The following is a 25,335-nucleotide window of genomic DNA, read 5'->3' on the forward strand; positions in this document are numbered from 1 at the left end:
CGGATCGGACCGGACACGTCCGCCCGCCGCCGCCCGACCTGTCGCGCGCCGCCACGTGGTGCTTGCCCGCCGCCGCCGCCGAAGCCCGCTCGGCCCGGGGAGAGCCCCCGAGGCCCGAGCCGCCCGCCTCCACTGGCTCCCGTCGCCGCCTGTCTCCTCCATCGCCGGCCGTCGCGCGCCACCACCGCTCCTCGCCGGACCCCGCCGCCTCTTCTCCGGCAGCCAAGCGCCACCGCTGCCGACGCCAAGATCCACCGCTGCCGCAGCAAGCTCCGGCCGCCGCCGCCCCGGATCGGGTCCCCGCCGCCTCGCCGCCCCCGCGAGAACCGCGCCAAGTCCGGCCGGCCTCGCCTCCCCTCTCCACCTCGCCGGAGCCGCCGTCTCGCCGGAGTCCTCGGGAGTTGCACCGTGAACAGTGTCGGTGAACAGTGATTTGGATCCAGATCCAGATCTGGAACCCTAGGGTTGACTTTTTCCTTCTCCCCCCTAATTTTTGTGCATACTTTGACCTGCCATATCTCCGCATCCGTAGCTCCGATTTGGACCTATAGTATATCAAAATGTTCGTCTCGACGAGTACATCATTTCATTCCATTGCGTCATTTTCATTTGAGTTCATCTTGATGCCCGAAATGCTATTAGAAGGAGGCTTCGTGAGTTATTTATCAGATCTGCTAGTTCATCTTAGACTTTTGTCATTTTTGCCATGATTGCTGTGTGCATGATATGCCTGTGAGTCCTTCATATGTTTTGTTAAGCGTCTTGTTATCTTTCCAGAGGCGCAACCCATGCATTTTTAGGATGTGTGTGGTGACTTGTGCAAGCTTGCAAAGTGAGGCACCCGGTAAATTTGTTTTCAGGGACTTAGTGTTTTTCACTAAGTCTGGGATTATTTAGTTCATGATGCCATATGTCCATGCTGTTTCCTAGTGATCCGTGCCTCTTTTGAGAATGATCAGTAAAGGAGTTTTGTTAATCTTGTTATGCTCTATCTATCCATGTCTTTAATTGCAATTATGGAGCAACCTAGCTTGAGTCAATCGAGCTCTACTTTTACTTCGTTGTGAATCTGGGCAGATCGTCAACTCGTTTGCGATTTTGCCGGAGTTATTGTAGTTGATCCATGCATGCTATGTCATTGTTCTTGCCATGTCTAGCTAGAATTTTGTGCCTTCTTAATGGATGTATGCTTGCCTTGCCATGACTTGCACCGTGGTGAGTGCATCGAGCTCGTTTACATGCCTTCGTGAGTTATATTTCAGCATGTCTCAGTCTTCACCAAGTCTGAAAACTGATTGTGTTTTAGCTATGTTCGTGTGCTTGTTAGTATATTTTGTGATCCCTTTTGGACCCAGGTCACTTAGGGTCTTTTGTTAAGCTTGTTGAGTAGCTCAGTGCCATGTTCTTCTTTATCATGATCAGGTCCTGTAGCATGTTGTTTTGTTGCTCCGAACAGGGCTTCATGATCTGAAATTTCAGACAAGTGTTAATTTCACTAAGTCTGAAATCTGTTTTGCATTTGCGTTTTTGCCATGCTTGTTTGAACCTCATAATGGATGAATTGGCCGTGGCTTAGTGCCAGCCTTTTGTTAAGCATCTTAAATGCTTCCCTGCCATGTATTTTGTTGTCATGTTTGAGTGCTGTAGCATGTTCATCTCATTGCATTTAGATGCCTACTTGCTGTAAATCGCAGACCGGAGTCATATTTGAATCGCTTGCCATTTCCAAACCGTAACTCCGATTCCGGCGTTCTTTACATCGTTTTCAAGTGATTTCATCTCATCTTTCCATTGGCACACTTGGTTTTCCAGGTTGAGGCCAGGTTCATGCATTTCCTGTCATATCTTGCATTTTGCATCCCGCATCGCATCCCGCATAGCATACCATCTTTGCATCTTATTGTTTGAGCTTGCACGTGGTTGATTGTATCCTTGTTGCTTGTTTGTCTTATTTGGGTAGAGCCGGGAGACGAGTTCGCTAACGAGGACCCCGTTGAGTTTGCTTTTGAGGATCCAGTCAACTCTGACAGCTTTGTAGGAAAGATGATCATACCCTCGAAATCACTACTATCTTTGCTATGCTAGTTTGCTCGCTCTTTGCTTTGCCAATGCTACGATGCCTACCTTTTGCCTGTCAGCCTCCCAATTGCCATGTTGAACCTCTAACCCACCGTGTCCTAGCAAACCGTTGATTGGCTATGTTACCGCTTTGCTCAGCCCCTCTTATAGCGTTGCTAGTTGCAGGTGAAAATTGGAGCTGTTCCTTGTTGGAACATTTATTTACTTGTTGGGATATCATTATATTGCTATGTTATCTTAATGCATCTATATACTTTGTAAAGGGTGGAAGGCTCGGCCTCTCGCCTAGTGTTTTGTTCCACTCTTGCCGCCCTAGTTTCCATCATATCGGTGTTATGTTCCCGGATTTTGCGTTCCTCACGCGGTTGGGTTATAATGGGAACCTCTTGATAGTTCGCCTTGATTAAAGCTTTTCCAGCAATGCCCAACATTGGTTTTACCATTTGCCACCTAGCCCCTTTTCTTTCCCTTGGGTTCTGCAGACTCAAGGGTCATCTTATTTTAACCCCCCCGGGCCAGTGCTCCTCTGAGTGTTGGTCCCACTGAGCGATGTCCGAGGCTACCAGGGGCAACTCTGGGCTGGCTTACCCGATGTCTTGCTCATCTGAGTGTGCCCTGAGAAAGAGATATGTGCAGCTCCTATCGGGATTTGTCGGCACATTCGGGCGGTGTTGCTGGTCTTGTTTTAACCTGTCGAAATGTCTTGTTGTACCGGGTTACCGATTCTGATCGGTGTGACTCGGGTGGAGGTCTATTCCTTCATTAACCGTGAGAGCTTGTCATGGGCTAAGTTGGGACCCCCTGCAGGGATTGAACTTTCGAAAGCCGTGCCCGCGGTTATGGGCAGATGGGAATTTGTTAATGTCCGGTTGTAGATAACTTGAACTAAACCAATTAAAATGAATCAACCGTGTGTGTTACCATGATGGCCCCTTCTCGGTGGAGTCCGGGAAGTGGACACGGTGTTGGAGTAATGCTTGCACAGGTTGTTCCTCTAGATTCTCGCTCGCGCTTTGCCTCCTCTTCCCGCTCTCTTTTGCGTATAAGCTAGCCACCATATATGCTAGTCGCTTGCTGCAGCTCCACATATATTTGCCTATCCTTCCTATAAGCTTAAATAGTCTTGATCGCGAGGGTGCGAGATTGCTGAGTCCCTGTGGCTCACAGATACTATAACTCCAGATGCAGGTCCAGGTGATTCCGCTCAAGGTGACGCATACGAGCTCAAGTGGGTGTTCAACGAGGATTCTCAGCGTTAATACGTGTCTTTTCCTGATGATCTGTAGTGGTGCCTAGTTGGGGTTTGATCGGGACCGTGTCGCATGTTGGGTTTTCTTCTATTTTGGCGCCGTAGTCGGGCCATGAGTGTTTGGATGATGTATGTTATTTATGTACTTTGATGTGACGTGGCGAGTGTAAGCCAACTATGTATCTCCCCCTTTTATTATATATTACATGGGATGTTGTGACGATTGCCTAACTTGAGACATTGCTTTCAATGCGGTTATGTCTCTAAGTCGTGCCTCGACACGTGGGAGCTATAGCCGCATCGAGGGCGTTACAGAACGGGACTATGTCAAAGATTAACTCTTCACTTCGAAAGTTATCCGGAGATCCAAAGACCACTTCCAGTGTTACTGAGCCTGTGCAATGGGCCTCTACACCTGGTATGACACCTTTAAAGGTCGTTTTTGTGGGTTTGGTCCTTGAGGGGTCTATACCCATTTTGCGCAGTGTGTCCTAATAAAGCAGGTTCAGGCTGCTGCCGCCATCCATTAGGACTCGAGTGAGGTGAAATCCATCAATGATTGGGTCTAGGAACAGTGCGGCGAATCCCCCATGACGGATACTAGTGGGGTGGTCTCTGCGATCGAAGGTGATCGGACAGGAGGACCATGGGTTGAACTTTGGGGCGACTGGCTCCAACGCATATACGTCCCTGAACGCACGCTTCCGCTCCCTCTTGGGGATGTGGGTTGCGTATATCATGTTCACTGTCCGCACTTGTGGGGGGGACCTCTTCTATCCTTCGGTGTTCGGCTGCCGGGGCTCCTCCTCGTCATCGCTATGTGACCCCTTCTCTTTGTTTTCGGCATTTATCTTGCCGGCCTGCTTGAACACCCAACAATCCCTGTTGGTGTGGTTGGCTGGCTTGTCGGGGGTGCCGTGTATTTGGCACGAGCGATCAAGTATACGGTCCAAACTGGACGGGCCCGGAGTGCTTCTTTTGAATGGCTTTTTCCGCTAACCGGGTTTAGAGCCTTTGAATCCGGTGTTGACTGCCGTATCCTCGGTATTGTCGCTGTTAATGCGACACTTATGTTTGTTGCGACGTGACCTGTCATTGCCATCCTTGGTATCCGAAGTACCATGGTTCTTTGATATGTTATTGCTGCGAGCCAGCCAGCTGTCTTCTCGCGCACAAAAGCGGGCCATGAGTGTCGTGAGGGCTGCCATAGATTTTGGCTTTTCCTGACCAAGGTGCCGGGTGAGCCACTCATCGCGGATGTTGTGCTTAAAAGCTGCTAGGGCCTCTTCATCCGGACAGTCGACGATTTGATTTTTATTTGTTAGGAACCGTGTCCAGAATTGCTTGGCCGATTCCTCTGGCTGCTGAATTATGTGGCTCAAGTCATCGGCATCTGGGGGTCGCACGTAAGTGCCCTGGAAGTTGTCGAGGAATGCGGCTTCCAGATCCTCCCAACAGCCAATGGACTCTGCTGGCAAGCTATTGAGCCAATGCCGAGCTGGTCCTTTGAGCTTGAGTGGGAGGTATTTAATGGCGTGTAGATCATCACCGCGGGCCATGTGGATATGCAGGAGGAAATCCTCGATCCATACCGCAAGATCTGTTGTGCCGTCGTATGATTCTATATTTACGGGTTTGAAACCCTCTGGGATTTGATGATCCATTACTTCGTCTGTGAAGCATAGGGGGTGTGCGGCGCCTCTGTATTGGGCTATGTCGCGACACAGCTCGAATGAGTCTTGCCCATTGTGTTCGGCCCGGCCGGACTTACTTTTACTGTATCCAGCGTGACGATTATCGTCTCGCATAGTGGTGTGCCCTCATGATCCGTAGATTGATCTTGCATGTTTTGCTTTGTCCTTCAATACGTCTCGCAGGTCTAGCGTATTTCCCCATGCCTATTTATTTGAATGGCGTCGGGGTGCGGGCTGAGCTTTTGGCTGGAATGCCTCTCTGTCGCGGCCATGAGGTGGCCGATCAGCCACGTCATACGCCGGGGATGTAGGTTTCGGTGCTTCCTCCTCCAATCGGGGTAGCAACCTGCACTTTGGGTAACTCTTGGAGGGGCGTTCAAGTTTATATTCCTCGGCCGCCAGGACTTCAGTCCATCTGTCAGCTAGCAAATCTTGATCAGCTTGAAGTTGCTGCTGCTTTTTCTTAAGGCTATTTGTCATGGCTATAAGCCGGCGCTTGAAGCGCTCTTGTTCGACGGGGTCCTCTGGCATGACAAATTCATCATCGCCGAGGCTTGCCTCGTCTTCAGAGGGAGACATGTAATTATCATCCTCCGCCTCTCCATCTGCCGCTCTCTCGGGAGGGCTGGCTCCTCCATCCTCCTGCTCTAAATCTTGCTCGAGGGGATTGTTGTTGTCTTCGGCACTGTCCGGAGTGCTATTATCTCCGATGCCGGTATCACCACTTTTGCCTTGGCGGGACTTAGAGCGGCGTCGCTGACGCCGGCGCTTGGGTTGCTTTTTGGAGGGGTCATCCTCCGTTGTCTCGTCGACATTACCTTCCTTAGGTGTGTCCACCATGTATATATCGTATGATGAGGTGGTTGTCCAGTGCCCTGTGGGCAGTGGTTCCTCTTCGTCTCCCGCATCGTCGTCCATACCGTCGATGCCTTCGGAGTCGAAGTCAAGCACGTCGGTTAAGTCGTCGATAGTGGCTACTAAGTGGGTGGTGGGTGGGCGGCGAATTTCTTCATCATCCACATCCCAATCCTGCCGGACGTAGTTCGGCCAGGACTCTCCTGACAAGGAGAGAGACCTTAATGAGTTCAGTATGTTGTCAAATGGCGAGTGCTGAAAAATATCCACGGAGGTAAACTCCATGATCGGCGCCCAATCGGATTCGACAGGAACGGGCGCAGGCGGTTTGGAGTCCGTGTCCGGAAAAGGATCCGACAGTTTGGCAACACGGCTCTCGTGAAGGGTAAGGTCGATATTCGGTTCGATCACCGCTAAGGATACGGCCTCCGTGACAGGGTCTATCCACCCATCCATGGATGGCGCAACTGGCTCCGAATTGAGGCTCGGAGCGGCTGCCGGTGCGATCTCCTAAATACAGCCCGATGGTCGAGCTAAATCGTACTCATCGTGACCGTGTGGCGCACAAGGCAGGGGCTCGAATCGGTCGAAGATCAAGTCTCTGCGGATATCGGTCGTGTAGTTTAAGCTTCCAAACTTGATCTGGTGGCCAGGGGCGTAACTTTCGATCTGCTCCAGATGGCCAAGCGAGTTGGCCCGTAGTGCGAAGCCGCCGAACACAAAGATCTGTCCAGGGAGAAAAGTCTCACCCTGGATTGCATCGCTATCGATGACCGTAGGAGCCATCAAGCCTAACGGCGACGACATAGAGGAACTCTCAATGAAAGCACCAATGTCGGTGTCAAAACCGGCGGATCTCGGGTAGGGGGTCCCGAACTGTGCGTCTAAGGCAGATGGTAACTGGAGGCAGGGAACACGATGTTTTACCCAGGTTCGGGCCCTCTTGATGGAGGTAAAACCCTACGTACTGCTTGATTTATTTTGATGATATGGGTATTACAAGAGTTGATCTATCACGAGATTGGAGAGGCTAAACCCTAGAAGCTAGCCTATGGTATGATTGCATGTTGTCCTATGGACTAAAACCCTCCGGTTTATATAGACACCAGAGGGGGCTAGGGTTATTCAAGGTCGGTTACAAAGGAGGAGATATACATATCCATATTGCCTAGCTTGCCTTCCACGCCAAGTAGAGTCCCATCCGGACACGAGACGATGTCATCAATCTTGTATCTTCATAGTCCAACAGTCCGGCAAAGGATATAATCCGGCTGTCCGGAGACCCCGTAATCCAGGACTCCCTCAGGCTCGAATTTCACCATGTGGCTCGGGAAAACAATCAGGCGGCGGATATCCTCGCCCGCATCGGCGCAAAACGCGATGCAGTCCCCCCCCCCAACATCTTTTTGGAGAGGTTGTTTAAGCCATCCGTGGTATGGGAAGGGGACACTAGTAACAATAGTCCGGACCCGGCCAAAATGCCCGATACCGAACACTCTGACATAATCGGAGGCTCTGCTACCGAAATAACACCTTCAGCCCACGTAATAATGGCCATCATTGCCCCGTGGATAGAACCATTCCTGGCCTACCTAACTAGGAAGGAACTTCCCGAGGACCAAAATGAGGCACGCTGCATAGTGCGGCAATCTAAAGCCTACAGGTTCCACGAGGGAGAGCTGTATAAAAAAGCACTACCAGAGTCCTTCAAAGGTGCATCTCCGAAGGGGAAGGGCGGAATCTTTTGGCAGAAATTCACGCCGGACTCGGCGGCCACCACGCCGCAGCCTGGGCCCTTGTAAGCAAGGCCTTTCGTACAGGGTTTTATTGGCCGACGGCCCAGGCAGACGCACAGGACTTGGTCCAACGCTGTGTTGGTTGCTAGCTTTTTGCAAACCAAATCCACATGCCACCCATCGCCCTCCAAACAATCCCCATTACCTGGCCCTTCGCGGTCTGGGGGCTTGACATGGTTGGACCCCTTAAAGGGGGAACCCATAAGAAAAAATACTTACTGGTCATGGTGGATAAATTCACCAAATAGATAGAAGCCAAACCTGTTAAAACAGCCGAATCCGGACCGGTGATAGACTTCATATCCGGGGTTGTACACCGTTATGGCGTCCCCCACAACATCATCACTGACAACGGCACGAACTTCATGGCCGGCGAGGTAAAACTCTAGTGTAGCAACATGGGCATCAAGCTCGATTATGCTTCTGTCTATCACCCACAAACCAACGGCCAAGTTGAGCAAGCAAATGGTCTTATCATGAGAGGCATTAAACCCAGATTAGTGTGGTCCTTAAAGGAGTCTAACACGCACTGGGTAGAGGAGCTGGACTCCGTACTCTGGGGGCTGCGGACCACGCCGAATCATACTACCGAATATACACCCTTCTTTATGGTGTACGGCGCAGAGGCAGTTCTGCCCTGCGACATAATTCATGACTCACCTCGAGTGTGCATGTACGAAGAAAGAGAAGCCAAGCTCGATCGGCAGGACAGTCTGGACACCCTGGAGGAGAAGCGCGATGTGGCAAAAGCCCGTTCCGCATTCTATCAGCAACATGCTCGCAGATACCAAAGCAGAGAAGTACGAGCCAAAACTTATAACGTTGGCGAGTTAGTTCTACGCCTGCCGGAGAAGAAAAATACCAAGCTCGAGCCCAAATGGGAAGGTCCCTTTATTATTGACCAAGTTCTGACTGGTGGAGCGTACCGTCTGCGAGATGCACCGAATAATCGACTTGAGCCGAACCCATGGAACGCAACCAGGCTCCGAAGATTCTACGCCTAGCGCCAGACTCTATGTTCGTCTCCTTCCTCTGTCCATTTTTTATATATTATTTGTCTTTTTTCTCTTTTTTTCTTTTATTCTTTCTCAAGGCCTTTAAGGGTCAACTTGTGCCTCGCTTGCACACTATAGACGCGCTAACCGCGCTCATCATACCTGGGGACTTCTTACACAGAAGCTTAATTATCTATCTGGGCTTCATGCCCCACACATGTGTTATTCTTCCGCATGTACCTTTTCTTCGCCATTATATGCATCGATATGACTTAAGTTTTGGCCAAGCTGGGTTGCCTAGCTCTTGTATTTATGCCCTACGTTCCCGTTAATTTGGCTAGGGCACAAGGGGAGCACCTCTGCGATTGTTACTGCCGGGTCAGCCGGATGTGTACCTCAGACTGGGTGAAGCCGAAAGCTAGCATTCTTAAGGGAATATTCGGTCGGCGAACAAAAGATGATTTTTATATATTTTCCATATATGCCCCCAGATGTTTTTGCCTGCGTCTCCGCTCGCAGTCCGGACATGCACTTTAGGGCATGCGTACCCAGGGAAAGGAACCCCTAACGGAACTATTCTCCCTGGAAGATGTTTCTTACTACCCATGTAATATAACATAACTAGTTGGGTACTTGTCTGTTCAAGCACTAATGACCCCTACGCCTGGTTTCCACGCATACCCCGGTTCTTATATAACTGAGCGGGTATTCGGACACACTCCGGACTATCGGGTCCCGAGGTTGAAGCGAAAAGGTCCGCCATGACAAATGATTTAAAATCCGGCTAGAAGGCATTATAAATGTCACTTTAATTACATAGTCATGTAGACTGACTAAATTCCTCTTCTATACCATCCAACAGGCGGTCTAGCCTACAATCCTGTTGGGAATACTTTGCGGCTAATTCTACTTGCCCATAGACTAAGCTAACGGGGATCTCTTTCCCATCGGGCCCCACAGGTCCGACCTCGGCCATGTGGTTCGGGTCAGCCTTGGTATACCGCATCTTCACCATGGCCCAGGCTTCCTTGGCACCTTGACGGCAGGCCGATATTTTCCATAATCGGAAGCGCCGCTGTGCTCCCTTGAGCTTCTCCGTAAGCTCTCCAATGCCTTATAGTAGGGAGACGGATGGCCACAAGGCCTGGGCAATGCCTTGCATCACCTATCGAACTTGCTCGTTCAGTTGTGAGAGCTCGGATAGAAGATCACCAGCAGACCTGGGCATCTCCTCCGCGGGACGACCCATCAGCATACCTGCAGACATAACTCTGTTAGCCGGCTTCTCTGCCATCCCCTTTTTTAAGGGTTCGTTCAAGCACTTACTAAAAATGCCGCGTCAAATTCGCTTATTCTCCTTCTCGGAGTCCGCAAGCTGGGCTCGAACATCTTTCAGTTCCACGCTCAGCTTGGTATTGGCGTCTTGGAGATTTTTTTCTCCCGCCTGACCTCAGTCAGCACGCGTTCGCCAGCCTTTAGTTGTCGTACGCCATGCTGGTCCTCCGGATTCTCTCTAGATTCATCTGCAACATCTATTGTTAGATCTGCAGCCATGCCGCACGCTATATGGTACCCATCATTCTTTGAAAGAAATGTTACCAGCTGGGGACTTTTTAGGTTCCTTCAATGTGGCAGCAGCGGCCCGAAGTTGGGTCTTGCATTCCTCCATCTCCTGTGACAGTCAAGTATTCTTCTCTGTAAGAACCTGCACAATAGATGATCCTTAAATCAGTTCTGCTAACTGTTTCAAGTCTCAGGGGCTACTGATACATATAATCGTCAGATTTGCTTACCCGTACATCCCTTACATACTGGTCCGTGGCTCTAGCTAGACCATTTTGAGCAGCACGGAGGTACGGCTCTCCAGAATTGAAGGCATCAAATGCCTCTGGTGAGAAGCAAGCGTCACGGAGTACGTCCCGGCGACGCCTATGATTCATGGCGCTCTCCACTTCTGAATTTGTAGCGGATAGTCTATCTGCATCCTCTGTAGGGGGAGTATCCGGCGTCCGCCCCATGTCGGCTTCCGCCTCTATGTCCGATCCTGGAGCCCAACTGGTGGAAGCGTGATCGGCAGCCTCACCGGACATATTCCGGCGAGTGTTTTTTCTGTTAAAGAAACATGGACGTCATTACATTTTGAGAAGGACGACAACCACGGAGTGGGGTTTTTGTCATACCTCTGCTCCGGCGTCTCCATCCTGACCGCCTTCCTTTTTGGCCTGCCCGGCCTCGGTGCCTCTTGTTGGCGAGTTGCTGCGGGTTCGGCACGGCGTCCCGAATGCCTTCCCTGTAAAACACCATATATATATATATATGGTAGGTGAAGTGTCTAAAAGGGGATCCTAGTTTTTGGAGTTGGGAGGAAGCAGTCCGGGATAGTCGGCCGTAATGGCCACCATGGCGTCATCGTAGCTTAATTGATACAACTGTCGGTCTATCAGCTCCACGAATATGTCCGGATCTTCTTCGAGTCCGGGACCGAGGGCCCGGTCAGGATCCTCGGGTTGTGGAGATGGGCTGTTGACCTCCCTTATGGATTTTCGCAGTTCCTGCCGCAAAATGGCAAGGTGAGTACTGATACTCTATTTTGCATCATGCTTTTATATCGATATTTATCGCATTATGGACTGTTACTTCACTTTATGTCACAATACTTATGGCTATTCTCTCTTATTTTACAAGGTTTACATAAGGAGGGAGAATGCCGGCAGCTGGAATTCTGGTATGGAAAAAGAGCAAATATTAGAGACCTATTCTGCGCAACTCCAAAAGTCCTGAAACTCCACGGAACATCTTAAAAGAAATAAAGAAAAACCCCCGCCAAAGATGAAGGCCAGGGGATCCACACCCTGCTCACGAGGGTGGGGGCGCCCCCCCCCTAGGGCGCGCCCCTACCTCGTGGGCCCCCTAGTGGCTCTCCGACGCCCATCTTCTCCTATATGAGGTCTTTCGATGAGAAAAAAATGAAAAGGAACTTTTTGGGACGAGACTCCGCCGCCACGAGGCGGAACCTTGGCGGATCCAATCTAGAGCTCTGGTAGAGCTGTTCTGCCGGGGAAGCTTCCCTCCGGGAGGGGGAAATCATCACCATCGTCATCAGCAATGCTCCTCTCATCGGGAGAGGGCAATCTCCATCAACATCTTCACTAGCACCATCTCATCTCCAAACCCTAGTTCATCTCTTGTATCCAAATCTTGTCTCAAAGTCCGGGATTGGTGCTAGTAGGTTGCTAGTAGTGTTGATTACTCCTTGTAGTTGATGCTAGTTGGTTTAATTGGTGGAAGATCATATGTTCAGATCCTATATGCATATTATTACCCCTCTGATTATGAACATGAATATGCTTTGTGAGTAATTAAGTTCGTTCCTAAGGACAAGGGAGAGGTCTTGCTATGAGTAGTAATGTGAATTTGGTATTCGTTTGATATTTTGATAAGATGTATGTTGTCTAGCCTCTAGTGGTGTTATGAGTAGTAATGTGAACGTCGACTACATAACACTTCACCATTATTTGGGCCTAGAGGAAGGCATTGGGAAGTAATAAGTAGATGATGGGTTGCTAGAGTGACAGAAGCTTAAACCCTAGTTTATGTGTTGCTTCGTAAGGGGATGATTTGGATCCATATGTTTCATGCTATAGTTAGGTTTACCTTAATACTTTTGTTGTAGTTGCGTATGCTTGCAATAGAGGTTAATCATAAGTGGGATGCTTGTTCATGTAAGAACAACACCCAAGCACCGGTCCACCCACATATCAAATTATCAAAGTATCGAACGCGAATCATATGAACGTGATGAAAATTAGCTTGACGATATTCCCATGTGTCCTCGGGAGCGCTTTTCCAATTATAAGAGTTTGTTCCGGCTTTTCCTTTGCTATAAAAGGATTGGGCCACCTTGCTGCACTTTATTTACTTTTGCTACTTGTTGCTCGTTACAACCTATCTTATCACAAAACTATCTGTTACCACTTATTTCAGTACTTGCAGAGAATACCTTGCTGAAAACCGCTTATCATTTCCTTCTGCTCCTCGTTGGGTTCGACACTCTTACTTATCGAAAGGACTATGATAGATCCCCTATACTTGTGGGTCATCAAGACTCTTTTCTGGCGCCGTTGCCGGGGAGTGTAGCGCCTTTGGTAGGTGGAATTTGGTAAGGAAAAATTTATATAGTGTGCTGAAATTTACTGTCACTTGTTACTATGAAAAGTAATTCTCTGAGGGGCTTGTTCGGGGTATCTTCACCCCGTCCAGTAGAGCAAAGAGTTGCTCCTCAACCTACTGAACCTATTGAAAATGAAATTTCTTATGAGTATCCTTCGGGTATGATAGAAAAACTGCTAGCTAATCCTTTTACAGGAGATGGAACAAAGCATCCTGATGAGCACTTAATATATGTGGATGAAGTCTATGGATTATTTAAGCTTGCAGGTATACCCGATGATATTGCGAAGAAGAAGGTCTTCCCTTTATCTTTGAAGGGAGACGCATTGATATGGTATAGGCTATGTGATGATATGAGATCATGGGACTATAAAAGATTGAAGCTGGAATTTCATCAAAAGTATTACCCTATGTATCTTGTTCATCGTGATCGCAATTATATATATAATTTATGGCCTCGCGAAGGAGAAAGCATCGCTCAAGCTTGGGGGAGGCTTAAATCAATGTTATATTCATGCCCCAATCATGAGCTCTCAAGAGAAATAATTATGCAAAGTTTTTATGCTCGGCTTTCTGAAAACAATCGCACCATGCTCGATACTTCTTGTGCTGGCTCTTTTATGATGAAGACTATTGAATTCAGATGGAATTTATTGGATAGAATTAAACGCAACTCTGAAGATTGGGACCTCGACGAAGGTAAGGAGTCAGGTATGACACCCAAGTTTGATTGTGTTAAATCTTTTATGGATACTGATATTTTTCGTAAGTTTAGCACTAAATATGGACTTGACTCTGAGATAGTAGCTTCTTTCTGTGAATCTTTTGCTACTTATGTTGATCTCCCTAAGGAGAAGTGGTTTAAATATCATCCTCCCATAGAAGTAAAGGTAGCTGCACCTATTAAAGTTGAAGAAAAGACTGTCACTTATAATGATCCTATTGTTCCTACTTCTTATATTGAGAAACAACCTTTCCCTGTTAGAATAAAGGATCATGCTAAAGCTTCAACTGTTGTTCGTAAAAGCAATATTAGAACTTATACACCTCCTGATCAAGTTAAAGTGGAACCTAATATTGCTATTGTTAAAGATCTCTTGTCTGATAATATTGATGGGCATGTTATTCAGTTCGATGGTGAAACTGCTAGAATTGCTAAGCCTTGTGATAAAGATAAACATAGACCCGTGGTAGGCGTGCCTGTTATTTCTGTTAAAATAGGAGATCATTGTTATCATGGCTTATGTGATATGGGTGCTAGTGCTAGTGTTATACATCATGACTTATACAAAGAAATTAAGAATGAAATTGCACATGTTGAGTTAGAATATATTGATGTTACTATTAAACTTGCCAATAGAGATACTATTTCACCAATTGGAATTGTTAGAGATGTTGAAGTCTTGTGTGGGAAAACTAAATATCCTGCTGATTTTCTTGTTTTTACTTCTCCGCAAGATAGCTTTTGTCCCATTATATTTGGTAGACCCTTCTTAAATACTGTCAATGCTACCATAGATTGCACTAAGAATGTTGTTACTGTTGGCTTGGATGATATGGTTCATGAGTTTAATTTCTCTAAATTCAGTAAACAACATCGCGAGGAAGAATTACCTAGTAAGGATGAAATTATTGGTCTTGCTTCTATTGTCGTACCTCCTAGTGATCCTTTAGAACACTATTTGCTAGACCATGAAAATGATATGTTCATGAATGAAAGAAGGGAAATAGATGAAGTATTCTTTAAACAGGAACCTATTCTGCATCACAATTTGCCTGTTGAAATTTTAGGGGATCCTCCTCCAACCAAGGGTGATCCCGTGTTTGAGCTTAAACCTTTGCCTAATAATCTTAAATATGCTTATCTTGATGAAAAGAAGATATATCCTGTTATTATTAGTGCTAACCTTTCAGAGCATGAAGAAGAAAGATTATTGAAAACTCTGAAGAAGCACTGTGCTGCTATTGGATATACTCTTGATGATCTTAAGGGCGTTAGCCCCACTCTATGTCAACATAAAATAAATTTGGAAGCAGATGCCAAACCAGTTCGTGATCCTCAACGACGTCTGAATCCTAAAATGAAATAAGTGGTAAGAAAAGAAATACTAAAGCTTCTGGAGGCAGGTATAATCTATCCCGTTGCTGATAGTGAGTGGGTAAGTCCTGTCCATTGTGTCCCTAAGAAGGGAGGTATTACTGTTGTTCCTAATGATAAAGATGAATTGATTCCACAAAGAATTATCACAGGTTATAGGATGGTAATTGATTTCCGCAAACTAAATAAAGCTACTAAGAAAGATTATTACCCCTTACCTTTTATTGATCAAATGCTAGAAAGATTATGCAAACCTACACACTATTGCTTTCTAGATGGTTATTCTGGTTTCTCTCAAATACCTGTGTCGGCTAGAGATCAATCAAAGACTACTTTTACATGCCCTTTTGGTACTTTTGCTTATAGACGCATGCCTTTTGGTTTATGTAATGCACCTGCTACCTTTCAAAGATGCATGATGGCTATATTCTCTGACTTTTTTGAAAAGATTTGTGAGGTTTTCATGGACAACTTTTCCGTCTATGGTTCCTCTTTTGATGATTGCTTGAGCAATCTTGATCGAGTTTTGCAGAGATGTGAAGAAACTAATCTTGTCTTGAATTGGGAAAAGTGCCACTTTATGGTTAATGAAGGTATTGTCTTGGGGCACAAAGTTTCTGAAAGAGGTATTGAAGTTGATAAAGCCAAGGTTGATGCTATTGAAAAGATGCCATGTCTGTAGCGCCCCGAGACCGATGTGCCAGGTGTCCTCCAGTTTTCTCTGTTGTTGCCTTGTCATTGCTTGCGTGTCATGCATTGCATATCATGTCATCATGTGCATTTCATTTGCATACATGTTCGTCTCATGCATTCGAGCTTTTTCCCCGTTGTCCGTTTTGCAATCCGGCGCTCCTATGTCATCCGGTGTCCCTTTCTATCTCTTTTCATGTGCGGGTGTTAAACATTTTCGGATTGGACCGAGACTTACCATGCGGCCTTGGTTTACTACCGGTAGACCGCCTGTCAAGTTTCGTGCCATTTGGACTTCGTTTGATACTCCAACGGTTAACCGAGGGACCAAAAGGCCTCGTGTGTGTTGCAGCCCAACACCCTTCCGATTTGGCCCAAAACCCACCTAAACCCCCTCCATCATCTCGGTCGTTCGATCACGAACGCGTGGCCGAAAACCGCACCTCATTTGGACTCTCCTACCTCCCTCTACCTATATATATATAGCACTTCCCCCGAATTTTCGGATCTTCCCCTACCCTAACCCTAGTCTCCGTCCTCCTCCAACCGCCGCGCGCCACATGTCCGCCCGCCGCTGCCCCCCCCCCCCCCCCCCCCCAGCCACTCCCAGGCCTCCACCTGGCCTCAGCCGCCGCCTCCACTGCGCCGGGCCCTGCGGGCCCAGATCCGGCCCGCCTAACCCGCGCCGCCGCTACCTGGCTCCCGAGCCCTTGCGCCGCCCGCCCATCATTCCTACGCGGCTCCGCCGCCGCCTCTCTGGCGTCGCCGCGGCCGTCACCCCGCGTGCCGGCGCCGGCTTCTCCCGCCGGCGGCGAGCTTTCCGCGCCTCTGCCGTGCGCCACGCGCAGCCGCCCGCGTCGCCCCGGGCCCCGCAGACCCCGGATCCGGCGCCCCCGCTTCCTCTCCGATGAGTAGCCGCGCCGCTCCGGCCATCCTCACTGCTCCGACCACCGTGGCTCCATTTCCGTCCATCCTCGATCTCCGTGCTCTGGCAAGATCCAGATCTGGATCCACTCGACGGTTGACTTTCTCCTCCCGAAACCCTAACTTTTTGGCATCTTTGTTGCATCGTATCTCTGCATACGTAGCTCTGATTCATGCGTGTAGCATATCAAAATGTTCGCCTCGACGAGTACATCATTTCATCTCAGTTCATTATTTTCATTTGAGCTCATCTTGATGCCATAAATGCTGTTGGAAGAGGGCTATGTGATAAACTTGGCAGATCTGTTTCATGAAATAGATATTTGTCATTTTTGCCATGATTAATGTGTGCATGATATGGTCCTGAGCTCTACATGTGTTTTGTTATATGCCATGCTATCTTTACAGTGATGCTTGCCATGTATTTGTGTGATATTTTTGGTGACTAGCACAAGCTTGCAAAGTAGCGTAATCGGTAACGCTGATTTCAGGGACCTAGAATTTCACTTAGTCCTTGTCCTGATTTTGTCATTATGCCATATGTTCATGTTGTTTAATAGTGATCCCTGCCTCTTTTGAGGATGATCAGTAAGGATGTTTTGTTAATATTGTGGTGCTCTATCCATCCATGTCTTTGTTTGTATTTATGGAGCACCCTAGCTTGAGTCAATCGAGCTCTACTTTTGCTATATCGTGAATCCTGACAGATTGTTGACTTGTTAGCGATTTTGCCGAGGATGTTGCTTTTTATCCGTGCATGCTATGATGTTGTTCTTGCCATTTCTAACTTCTACGACATGTCTTCTTGATGGTTGTATGCTTAGTTTGTCATGCCATGCTTTGTAGTGAGTGCATCAAGCTCGTAAACATGCCTACTCATTAACTGATTTGTATGCTCCAGTTTTTCACTAAGTCTGAGATCTGTTTATGTTTTTGCCATGTTCACATGCTTGCAATTGTATTGTCTGATCCCTTTTTGCTCAAGGTCACTAAGGTACTTTTGTTAAGTGCTTTGAGTAGCTTCATGCCGTGCCTTGCTTTACCATGTTAAGTTCCTGTAGCATGTAGTTTTCATGCTCTAAAGTGTGCTTCCTGATGATATATTCTAGACTTGTGTTAATTTCACCAAGTCTGAAACCTGTTATCATTTGCACTTTTGCCATGCTTGTTTGAACCTGTTAATGGATGAATTAGCCGTAGCTCAGTGTTCATCTTTTGTTAAGCTTCATGAGTGGATCCCTTCCAAGTATTTTGTTGCCATGTTTGAGTGCTGCAGCATATTTATCTTGATGCATTTAGTTGGTCACTTGCTGATTATCGCAGACCGGTGCCATATTTGTTTTGCTTGCCATTTCCAAACCGTGCATCCGATTCCGGCGATCTTTATATCGATTTCAACCGAAATCACCTCACCTTTACAGTGGCACTCTTGGATTTCCATGTTGAGGCCAGGTTCAATCATTTCTTTGCAAATCATGCATATGCATCGCATACCGCATCCCGCATATCATACCATGTTCATGTGTTGGTTGTTTACTATGTTGTGTGCTTCTTTCCGGTGTTGCTTCTTCGGGTTGGTCCGTAACGTCGCGTTTGTGAGGACCCGTTCGACTACGTCCGTTTGTCTTCTTCATGGACTTGTTCTTCTTCCTTGCGGGATCTCAGGCAAGATGACCATACCCTCGAAATCACTTCTATCTTTGCTTGCTAGTTGCTCGCTCTTTTGCTATGCCTATGCTGCGATACCTACCACTTGCTTATCATGCCTCCCATATTGTTGAACCAAGCCTCTAACCCACCTTGTCCTAGCAAACCGTTGTTTGGCTATGTTACCGCTTTGCTCAGCCCCTCTTATAGCGTTGTTAGTTGCAGGTGAAGATTGAAGTTTGTTCCTTGTTGGAACATGGAGATGTTGTTCCTTGTTGGAACATGTTTACTTGTTGGGATATCACAATATCTCTTATTTAATTAATGCATCTATATACTTGGTAAAGGGTGGAAGGCTCGGCCTTATGCCTGGTGTTTTGTTCCACTCTTGCCGCCCTAGTTTCCGTCATATCGGTGTTATGTTCCCGGATTGTGCGTTCCTTACGCGGTTGGGTTATAATGGGAACCCCTTGACAGTTCGCTTTGAATAAAACTCCTCCAGCAAGGCCCAACCTTGGTTTTACCATTCGCCACCTAGCCTCTTTTTCCCTTGGGTTAGGCCGGCCCAAGGGTCATCTTTATTTTAAACCCCCGGGCCAGTGCTTGTCTAAGTGTTGGTCCAACCCAGAGCACCGTGCGGGGCCGTCCCTTGGCAACTTGGGTTACGTTGGCTCCCGTACGCTTAGCTTAGCCGGTGTGCCCTGAGAACGAGATATGTGCAGCTCCTATCGGGATTGTCGGCACAGCGGGTGGTCTTGCTGGACTTGTTTTACCATTGTCGAGGATGTCTTGTAACCGGGATTCCGAGTCTGATCGGGTCTTCCCGCTAGAAGGAATATCCTTCGTTGACCGTGAGAGCTTGTGATGGGCTAAGTTGGGACACCCCTACAGGGTATTGAACTTTCGAAAGCCGTTCCCGCGGTTATGGGCAGATGGGAATTTGTTAATGTCCGTTTGTAGAAAACCTGAAGTTGATCTTAATTAAAATGCACCAACCGCGTGTGTTACCGTGATGGTCTCTTCTCGGCGGGGTCCGGGAAGTGAACACGGTGTTAGAGTTATGCTTGACGTAGGTTGTTTTAGGATCACTTCTTGATCATAGTTCATCGACCGTGCTTTTGCCTTCTCTTCTCGCTCTCTTTTGCGAATATGTTAGCCACCATATATGCTAGTCGCTTGCTGCAGCTCCACCTCATACCTTTACCTTACCCATAAGCTTAAATAGTCTTGATCGCGAGGGTGTGAGATTGCTGAGTCCCTGTGACTCACAGATACTTCCAAAACCAGCTTGGAGGTGCCGATGATGCCATTCCAGGTGACGCAACCAAGATTAGGAGGAGCTCGATGAAGATCTTGTCCTTTGTTTTGTTTCGTTGTAGTTGACCAGTAGTGGAGCCCAGTTGGGGTCGATCGGGAATCTGTGTAGCATTTGGGGTAGTCTTCTTTTATTTTGGCTCTGTAGTCGGGCCTTGATTGTATTCGGTTGATGTAATGCTTTATTCATGTAATTGTGTGAAGTGGCGAGTGTAAGCCAACTATGTATCTCTGTCCCTTATGTATTACATGGGTTGTGTGAAGATTACCTCACTTGTGACATTGCTTTCAATGCGGTTATGCCTCTAAGTCATGCTTCGACACATGGGAGATATAGCCGCATCGAGGGTGTTACAATGTCCCAAGGACATCAAAGGTATAAGAAGTTTCCTTGGTCACGCTGGATTTTACAGGAGGTTCATCAAGGACTTCTCAAAAATTTCTCGTCCTCTGACTAATTTATTGCAAAAAGATATACCATTTGTCTTTGATGATGATTGCGTAGAAGCATTTGAAATACTTAAGAAAGCATTAGTCATTGCACCTGTTGTTCAGCCACCTAATTGGAACCTACCGTTTGAAATTATGTGTGATGCTAGTGATTATGCTGTAGGTGCTGTTCTAGGGCAAAGAGTTGATAAGAAATTAAATGTTATTCATTATGCTAGTAAGACTCTAGACAATGCTTAAAGAAATTATGCTACTACTGAAAAAGAGCTTTTAGCAGTTCTATTTGCTTGTGATAAGTTCAGATCTTATATTGTTGATTCTGAAGTAACTATTCAAACTGATCATGCTGCTATTAAATATCTTATGGAAAAGAAAGATGCTAAACCTAGACTTATTAGATGGGTTATCTTGCTACAAGAATTTGATTTGCATATTGTTGATAGAAAGGGAGCTGAGAACCCAGTTGCAGACAACTTATCTAGGTTAGAAAATATTCTTGATGACCCACTACCTATTAATGATAGCTTTCCTGATGAACAATTAAATGTTATAAGTACTTCTCATAGTACTCCATGGTATGTTGATTATGCTAATTATATTGTTGCTAAATTTATACCACCTAGCTTCACATACCAACAAAAGAAAAAGTTTTTCCATGATTTAAGACATTACTTTTGGGATGACCCACATCTTTATAAAGAAGGAGTAGATGGTGTTATTAGACGTTGTGTACCTAAGCATGAATAGGAACAGATCCTACGCAAGTGTCATTCCGAGTATTATGGAGGACACCATGCTGGAGATAGAACTGCACATAAGGTATTGCAATCTGGTTTTTATTGGCCTACTCTCTTCAATGATGCCCGTAAGTTTGTCTTGTCTTGTGATGAATGTCAAAGAATTGGTAATATTAGTAGACGTCAAGAAATGCCTATGAATTATTCTCTTGTTATTGAACTATTTGATGTTTGGGGCTTTGATTATATGGGACCTTTTCCTGCCTCTAATGGATACACACATATTCTAGTTGCTGTTGATTACGTTACTAGGTGGGTAGAAGCTATTCCAACTAGTAGTGCTGATCATAACACTTCTATTAAAATGCTTAAAGAAGTTATTTTCCCGAGGTTTGGAGTCCCTAGATATTTAATGACTGATGGTGGTTCACACTTTATTCATGGTGCTTTCCGTAAAATGCTTGCTAAATATGATGTTAATCATAGAATTGCATCTCCTTATCACCCACAGTCTAGTGGTCAAGTAGAGTTGAGCAATAGAGAGCTCAAATTAATTTTGCAAAAGACTGTTAATAGGTCTAGAAAGAATTGGTCCAAGAAACTTGGTGATGCATTATGGGCTTATATAACTGCATACAAAAATCCTATGGGTATGTCTCCGTATAAAATGGTCTATGGAAAAGAACGTCACTTACCTCTCGAACTAGAACATAAGGCATATTGGGCTATTAAAGAACTTAAATATGATTTTAAACTTGCCGGTGAGAAAAGGTTATTTGATATTAGCTCACTTGATGAATGGAGAACCCAAGCTTATGAAAATGCCAAGTTGTTTAAAGAAAAAGTTAAAAGATGGCATGATAAAAGGATACAAAAGCGTGAGTTTAATGTCGGTGATTATGTATTTCTATACAACTCTCGTTTAAGATTTTTTGCAGGAAAACTTCTCTCTAAATGGGAAGGCCCCTATGTTATCGAAGAAGTCTATCATTCCGGTGCCATAAAAATCAACAACTTCGAGGGCACAAATCCTAAGGTGGTAAATGGTCAAAGAATCAAAGATTATATCTCAGGTAATCCCATAAATGTTGAAACCAATATTATTGAAACCGTAACCCCGGAGGAATACATAAGGGACACTTTACAGAACGTTTCAGACTCCGAAAAGGAATAGGTATGTGGTACGGTAAGTAAACCGACTCCAAAACAATTTGTAAGGCAATATTTCTCCATTTTGGAATATTTAGAAAAATAGAAAGATAAGTATCAGTCCGGGAAGGACACGAGGGTGGTGGGCGCGCCCTACCCCCTGGGCGCGCCCCCTACCTCGTGAGCACCTCGTGTGCCTTCCGGACTCCGTTTTCTTGCACGTTATGTATTTTGGTCGGTAAAAATTCATTATATATTCTCCCGAAGTTTTTGACCCACGTATCACGCAAATTTCCTCTATTTTTGTTTTCGAGCTGTTGCTGCTGCAGATTAGAGCAAGATGTCTTCTCAAGAGTCAATCGGGGAGAGCCGGGTATCTAATCCGGCACCGGAACCAAGGGCAAACAGCGACGCTGACCACTTTGGGCCAGCAACGGAGGAAGAGATGGAGGCTGACTTAATGAGAGTAGATGCCATGGAGGATCAAGAAGTCACCTCTCGCCTCCGAGCTGGGTTCATGATGGGGGAACTACAGAGCTCAGCTATTCCAAACTCGGTTATCCCTTCTAATGTCAGATTTCTTACCTATGAAAATATGAAGAGGAGTGTCACTTGTTCTCCTGCACCTATGCAACACCCTTGGGTTCAAGGAGCTTTAGCTGTCACAGGGAAGCTTCGTAAGGAAATAATGGACCTCAAACATCAAGTCAATAAGCTCGAGGAGGAAAACCGCATCCTGAGGGGAATCATCGCCAAGAATATTACACCGACAACAAAGAAGGAGACATAATCACATGGGTATGGGCACTCCCCTTGGCAAATGCCAAGCTTGGGGGAGATGCCCCGGTATCGTATCATAATCACAACTCTTATCTTTACCGTTTTTCTTAGTTCGATCCTATTAGTAGTATCTTGATCTAGTAGAATAAAGTTTATGGCATGATCTAGTTTTGAGTTTTACTTTATGATCCCTCTATGTAATCTAGTCCGTGAGCTATATATAATGAAGATTAGTGTTGAGTCAAGGGCTTGGTTATTTTGCCATGATCTTGGGTGAATAAAAGAAAAGAGAAAAAGAATAAAAAGAAACAAAAAGTTCATATTGATCTTATTGATAGTAATGACTTCACATAGAAAGAGTATGATGATTAAAAGTTGTTGGGAGTTGGCAGACATAGTTTTGGTCATTATTGCAATTAATAGGAAGTAATAAGGAAAGAGAGGTGTCGGTGTCAAAACCGGCGGATCTCGGGTAGGGGGTCCCGAACTGTGCGTCTAGGCCGGATGGTAACAGGAGGAAAGGGACACGAAGTTTTACCCAGGTTCGGGCCCTCTCGACGCAGGTAAAACCCTACGTCCTGCTTGATTAATATTGATGATATGGGTAGTACAAGAGTAGATCTACCACGAGATCGGAGAGGCTAAACCCTAGAAGCTAGCCTATGGTATGATTGTTGTTGTCTATGTTGTCCTACGGACTAAAACCCTCCGGTTTATATAGATACCGGAGAGGGTTAGGGTTACACAAAGTCGGTTACAATGGTAGGAGGTCTGTATATCCGTATCGCCAAGCTTGCCTTCCACGCAAGGAAAGTCCCTTCCGGACACGGGACGAAGTCTTCAATCTTGTATCTTCATAGTCCAGGAGTCCGGCTGAAGGTATAGTCCGGCCATCCGGACACCCCCTAATCCAGGACTCCCTCAGTAGCCCCTGAACCAGGCTTCAATGACGACGAGTCCGGCGCGCAGTTTGTCTTCGGCATTGCAAGGCGGGTTCCTCCTCCAAGCACTTCATAGAAGATTTTGAACACAAAGATAGTGTCCGGCTCTGCAAAATAAGTTTCCACATATTGCCGTAGAGAGATCAATATTTACACAGATCTAATCTGCTGACGTATTCCGTAGTGCGACACACCACGGCCAAGCCTTTATCCGAGTCGTTTCATTATTCCACCTCAGCGCGTTATGCGAGGCGGTTTCCTTGGCACGTCTTGTCAAAGCAGAGATTGTGTCCCCTTATTCCAGGATTCTCATCAATACGGACGTGGGTAACCCAACCACGCCATTGATTACGGCGCTTGGAGATAGGCGAGTTTTACCAGGCTGGTGGGGACATGTAGTTGCGTCCACCCATATAAGGGGATAAGGATCCACCTTTCCACCTACGCCTTCTTCCTCCTTTGCCTATCCATTCTTGCGCACTTGAGCTCCAGCGCCCCAGTCCGCACTCATACCTCAACCTTCTCCAGCCATGTCCGGAGCAGGAGGCAAGTGGATGGTCTCCTCCGTTATGGAGGGACATATCTAAAAGCTGAGGAAGGCCGGATACCTGTCTAACAACATCACGTACCGGCTTCCCGAAAAGGGGCAGCTCATCCCCACCCCTAGGCCCCATGAGAGGGTGGTGTTCCTCCCCCATTTCCTCTGTGGACTGGGCTTCCCTCTTCACCCATTTGTCCAGGGGCTCATGTTCTACTACGGCCTGGATTTCCACGATCTGGCCCCGAACTTCGTCCTCAACATCTCGGCATTTATCGTCGTGTGCGAGGCCTTCCTCTGCATCCGCCCCCATTTCGGCCTATGGCTCAAGACTTTCAATGTCAAGCCGAAGGTGGTGCGCGGCAACCAGGCGGAGTGCGGAGGCGCCATGGTTGGCAAGATGGCCAACGTCTTATGGCTCGATGGCTCCTTCGTGGAGACCCTGAAGGGGTGGCAATCGGGGTGGTTTTACATCACCGAGCCGCGCGACCCCGAATGGGTCACACCCCTCGAGTTTCGATCCATACCCCCTACGCGGCTCACCTCCTAGAAGGAGACTAGCCTGTCGTGGGGCAAGAAAGGAGAGCTGACCGGACTCCAAACATGCATCCAAACCCTGGTGGACAAGAAGCTCAACCTTGTCAACGTAATCCAGGTTATGCTCATCCGCCTGATCCTCCCGTGTTAACAACGGGCTTTCACCCTGTGGGAGTTCGACCCGACGCGGCACCAAACTCTGAGCAGGCTCTTCGACACGATGTACGAAGATGCCAGGAAGGTGCTTTTCAAGGGCGCCGAGGCCCCCGCATCCGCTACTGAGGATCACGGACTCAGTACGCAGCGTCACGCTCATGCGGTAAGTTGTTTTTTTCCTTTTACAGGGTATCAGTTTTTCATAGTTTGACTCCATGTGGGATCTAAGCTCTCTTACCTTTGACAGGATTGGCAGGTGACGTCCGGACAGATCAACTGTCCGGCTCCTTTGCCCGAAGGCCTAGCGGACGCTCGCTTGGCGAAGCTGCTGGTTCCGGCACCCTATGTGGTGCCGAAGAAGAAGGCCGCGAAAAAGGCCACGGGGACTCGAAAGAGTGCCCGGCGCCAGGAGATGTCGGATCCATCATCCGGCGGTTCCGAGGCGGATTCCTCTCGTGAAGACGAGGAGGAAGAAGAAGGGACCTCTCCCCCTCCAGCGGGAGGAGAGAAGAAAAGGAAGGCCGCCCTCTCTGGGG

This window comes from Triticum urartu, chromosome 5 (genome assembly GCF_003073215.2).
Source record: "Triticum urartu cultivar G1812 chromosome 5, Tu2.1, whole genome shotgun sequence".
Lineage (NCBI taxonomy): Eukaryota > Viridiplantae > Streptophyta > Magnoliopsida > Poales > Poaceae > Triticum > Triticum urartu.